The sequence below is a fragment of the Neoarius graeffei genome, chromosome 1 (assembly GCF_027579695.1).
Source record: "Neoarius graeffei isolate fNeoGra1 chromosome 1, fNeoGra1.pri, whole genome shotgun sequence".
Taxonomy (NCBI): Eukaryota; Metazoa; Chordata; class Actinopteri; order Siluriformes; family Ariidae; genus Neoarius; species Neoarius graeffei.
In genome coordinates, this window is record NC_083569.1 from 72,516,839 (window position 1) to 72,522,540 (window position 5,702).

The window sequence follows — 5,702 nt, forward strand, 5'->3', positions numbered from 1 at the left end:
TTGTGATTAAAAAATTGCATCAGTGTGTAGCACATTGCTTGTTTTTTTTTCTTTGATCATGCCCCAAAACCATCACTTGTTCCAAATATTCTTTTTTATACAATATTAGCCTATATAAATAATCTCTGGGCACGCCCCACTGGGTGGAGACCCCGGAGCAGACCCAGGACATGCTGGAGAGATTACATCTCTCGGCTGGCCTGGGAACGTTTCGGTATTCCCACGGAAGAGCTGGTGGAGGTGGCTGGGGAGAGGGAAGTCTGGGCAGGTCTGTGTAGGCTGCTACCCCCATGACCCGGACCCGGATAAGCAGCAGAAGATGGATGGATGCATGGATACATGGATGGATGGATAAATAATCTCTTTTAATTTTATTTCATCAGACTTACAGCTCACTATATACTTTACAAAAAAATGTTTCACTCAGGCTTTGCATGTTACTTAGTGATTTTATAAAGGAGAATCAGAATTTATTGTCACTATACCAAGTACAACAAAATTAAAAGCTAATCCTAAAGTGCAAGACCACATAAAAATAGAACAAGACCACATAGGAATAGAACAGACAAAAACAACAAAAAAACCCCACAACAAACCAAAAAACCCACCCACACAAGACCACATAAAATAGAACAGTACCCAAAACATACAACACACACAACATACATTAAAAACAAACAAAGTGCATATTGCATTTGTTATTATTGCACTATTGAGGTGGATAACTAATAATAGATAATAAATAATATGGAACAGCCAACAAGGAGTGGGGTTAGTGCATGTTTGCATTCAGCAGGGTTATGACTCTAGGAATAAAACTGTTCTTGAGTCTGTTCATCCTGGACTTGATGCACCTGTTGCGTCTCCCAGAGGGCAGCAGGTCAAACAAATGATTGCTCAGGTGAAAACTGTCCTTAACAATATTCCTCGCTCTGGTGAGGCAGCAAGAGTTGTAGATGTCATCTAAGGTGGGGAGAGGGTGGTCGACGATTTTCTGCGCTGTCTTAACCACTCTCTGCAGCCTCTTTCTGTCTGCTTCAGTGCAGCTGGCATACCACACAGAGATGCAGTACGTCAGCAGGCTCTCAATGCAGGATCTGTAAAAGGTCTCCAGCAGCTTACTACCCAGGTTGTTCTTCCTGAGCACCCTCAGGAAGTATAGTCACTGCTGGGCCTTCTTGATAACTGCCGTGGTGTTTACAGACCAGGAGAGGTCCACAGAGATGAGGGTGCTGAGATACCTGAAGGTGTGGACCCTCTCTACATAGTCACCATTGATGTAGAGGGGGGTGAGGTCAGCACTGTTCTTCCTGAAGTCAACAATGATTTCTTCAGTTTTTGAGGTGTTAAGTAACAGATTATTTGTTGAGCACCACTCTGTCAACTTCAGGACCTCGTTCCTATTAGTTCACCTCATCATGTCCTGAGATCAGCCCAACCGCAGTGGTGTCATCAGCAAATTTAACGATGGTGTTTCCAGGGTAGGCAGAGGTGCAGTCGTGTGTGTAAAGAGACTAGAGTAGGGGGCTCAACATGCAGCCCTGGGGAGAGCTGGTGCTGAGCCATAACATTAAAACCACTGACAGGTGAAGTGAATAACATTGATTATCTCATTACAATGGCACCTGTCAAGGGGTGGGATATATTACACAAAAAGAGAACCAAAAGTGGTCCAAGCAGTGAACTGATGACAAGATGATGGTCACCCAAGGCTCACTGTTACACATACAGTGGTGCTTGAAAGTTTGTGAACCCTTTAGAATTTTCTGCATAAATATGACCTAAAACATCATCAGATTTTCACACAAGTCCTAAAAGTAGATAAAGAGAACCCCATTAAACAAATGAGACAAAAATATTATACTTGGCCATTTATTTATTGAGGAAAATTATCCAATATTTCATAACTGTGAGTGGCAAAAGTATGTGAACCTTTGTTTCAGTATCTGGTGTGACCCCCTTGTGCAGCAATAACTGCAACTAAACATTTGCGGTAACTGTTGATCAGTCCTGCACACCGGCTTGGAGGAATTTTAGCCCGTTCCTCCGTACAGAACAGCTTCAACTCTGGGATGTTGGTGGGTTTCCTCACATGAACTGCTCGCTTCAGGTCCTTCCACAACATTTCAATTGGATTAAGGTCAGGACTTTGACTTGGCCATTCCAAAACATTAACTTTATTCTTCTTTAACCATTCTTTGGTAGAACGACTTGTGTGCTTAGGGTCGTTGTTTTGCTGCATGACCCACCTTCTCTTGAGATTCAGTTCATGGACAGATGTCCTGACATTTTCCTTTAGAATTCGCTGGTATAATTCAGAATTCATTGTTCCATCAATGATGGCAAGCTGTCCTGTCCCAGATGTAGCAAAACAGGCCCAAACCATGATACTACCACCAGAATGTTTCACAGATGGGATAAGGTTCTTATGCTGGAATGCAGTGTTTTCCTTTCTCCAAACATAAAGCTTCTCATTTCAACCAAAAAGATCTATTTTGGTCTCATCCGTCCACAAAACATTTTTCCAATAGCCTTCTGGCTTGTCCACATGATCTTTAGCAAACTGCAGATGAGCAGCAATGTTCTTTTTGGAGAGCAGTGGCTTTCTCCTTGCAACCCTGCCATGCACACCATTGTTGTTCAGTGTTCTCCTGATGGTGGACTCATGAACATTAGCCAATGTGAGAGAGGTCTTCAGTTGCTTAGAAGTTACCCTGGGGTCCTTTGTGACCTTGCTGACTATTACACGCCTTGCTCTTGGAGTGATCTTTGTTGGTCGACCACTCCTGGGGAGGGTAACAATGGTCTTGAATTTCCTCCATTTGTACACAATCTGTCTGACTGTGGACTGGTGGAGTCCAAACTCTTTAGAGATGGTTTTCTCACCTTTTCCAGCCTGATGAGCATCAACAACGCTTTTTCTGAGGTCCTCAGAAATCTCCTTTGTTCGTGCCATGATACACTTCCACAAACATGCATTGTGAAGATCAGACTTTGATAGATCCCTGTTCTTTAAATAAAACAGGGTGCCCACTCACACCTGATTGTCATCCCATTGATTGAAAACACCTGACTCTAATTTCACCTTCAAATTAACTGCTAATCCTAGAGGTTCACATACTTTTGCCATTCACAGATATGTAATATTGTATCATTTTCCTCAATAAATAAATGACCAAGTATAATATTTTTGTCTCATTTGTTTAACTGGGTTCTCTTTATCTACTTTTAGGACTTGTGCGGAAATCTGATGTTGTTTTAAGTCATATTTATGCAGAAATATAGAAAATTCTAAAGGGTTCACAAACTTTCAAGCACCACTGTAGGAGTGCAAGCTAGCTTGTCTGGTCCAATCCCACAGAAAAGCTACCATAGCACAAACTGCTGAAAAGGTTCATGCTGGCTGTGATAGAAAGGACTCAGAACACATACACATTACAGCTTGCTGCGTAGCTACAGATCAGTCAGAGTGCCCATGCTGACCCCTGTTCACCTCCAAAAGCACCTTCAATGGGCACATAATCATCAGAACTGGACCATGGAGCAAGGTGAAGAAGGTGGCCTGATCTGATAAATCATATTTTCTTTTCTATCTTGTGGATGGCCGGGTGCTTGGGCGTCTCTTAGCCGGGGATGAGATGGCACCAGGATACACTATGGGAAGAAGGTAAGCCGGTGGAGGCAGCATGATGCTCTGGGCAATGTTCTGCTGGGAAACCTTGGGTCCTGGCATTCATGTAGAGGTAACAATGACACGTCCCATCTACCTAAACATTGTCGCAGACCAAGTAAACCTCTTCATGGAAACGGGATTCACTAATGACACTGGCCTCATTCAGCAGGATAATGCAACCTGGTCCAGTGCAAAAACTCTTCAGGAACCAAGGTGCTGACTTGGCCTCCAAATTCCCCAGATCTCAATTTTATCAAGCATCTGTAGGATGTGCTGAACAAATTAGTATCATTCATGGAGGCCCCACCTTAAGGGGTCATAAAAGCTCTGCTGCTAATGTCTTGGCACCAGATACCACAGCACACCTTCAGAGGTCTTGTGGAATCCGTGCCTCGACAAGTCAGATTTGTTTTGGTGGCACAACTTTTTTTTTCATTCATTTATTCAATTTCTGTACCAAATATCCATTGTGGGTCACGGGTGAGCTGGAGCCAATCCCAGGTGACACCCCAGCTATATTTTTATGTTCAAAAAACAATTAAATTTTTCAGTTTCAACATTGATCTGTTGTCTTTGTACTATTTTCAATGAAATATAAGGTTTCCAAGATTTGCAAATCATGATATTTTGTTTTTTATTTACATTTTACACAGTGTCCCAAATTTACGGAATTGGGGTTGCATGAATGAATAGGTGTATCCAAACTTTTGATGGTACTGTGTGACGGTCCCTGCCTCATTGGCTCTGCAGTTGTTGTGGATAAGTTATTGTGTCTATGTGTTCTTTAAGGTAATAGAGGGAGGTGATCACGGCCAGGGCCGTAACCAGGATTTTTCAAATACCGAGGTCAAACATTGCGATACATCTTATTTGCCAAAAAAAAATGTCCTAATATGGTGACTTTTCATACATTTTGGAAACGAGTCAAAATCACAAGCCCAACAAGATGAACATGTAGGTGAACATGTTTATTTTAACAATTTCAAAACTGCACAATCACAAAAGTATTTTGTGTGTGTGCGCGTGAGTGAGTGAGTGTGGGTGAGTGAGTGAGAGTTTGAGAGAGTGATGGAGTGTGAGTGAGAGTGAGTGAGAGAGAGAGTGTGAGTGAGTGAGAATGAGAGTGTGAGTGAGTGAGTTAGTGTGAGTGAGAGAGTGAGTGAGAGAGTGTGAGTGAGTGAGTTAGTGTGAGTGAGAGAGTGTGAGTGAGTGAGTGAGTGAGTGAGTGAGTGAGTGAGTGAGTGTGAGAGAGAGAGTGTGAGAGAGAGAGTGTGAGAGAGTGAGTGAGTGAGAGAGAGAGTGTGAGTGAGTGAGTGAGTGAGTGAGTGAGTGAGTGAGTGAGAATGAGAGTGTGAGTGAGTGAGTTAGTGTGAGTGAGAGAGAGTGAGTGAGTGAGTGAGTGAGTGAGTGAGTGAGTGAGTGAGTGAGTGTGAGTGAGTTAGTGTGAGTGAGTGAGAGTGTGAGTGAGTGAGAGAGTGTGAGTGAGTGAGTGAGTGAGTGAGTGAGAGAGAGAGTGTGAGTGAGTGAGTGAGTGAGTGAGTGAGTGAGTGAGTGAGTGAGAGTGTGAGTGAGAGAGAGAGTGTGAGTGAGTGAGGAGAGAGAGTGTGAGTGAGTGAGTGAGTGAGTGAGTGAGAGAGAGTGAGAGTGAGTTAGTGTGAGTGAGAATGAGTGAGTGATGGAGTGTGAGTGAGTGAGAGAGAATGAGTGAGAGAGAATGAGTGAGTGATGGAGTGTGAGTGAGAGAGAGAGAGAGTGTGAGTGAGTGAGAGTGTGAGTGAGTGAGAGAGAGAGAGAGAGAGAGAGAGAGAGTGAGTGAGAGAGAGAGTGTGAGTGAGTGAGTTAGTGTGAGTGAGAATGAGTGAGTGAGAATGAGTGAGTGATGGAGTGTGAGTGAGTGAGAGAGAATGAGTGAGTGATGGAGTGTGAGTGAGAGTGAGTGAGAGAGTGTGAGAGTGAGTGAGTGTGAGTGAGTGAGAGAGAGAGTGTGAGTGAGTGAGAGAGAGTGTGAGTGAGTGAGAGAGAGTGAGTG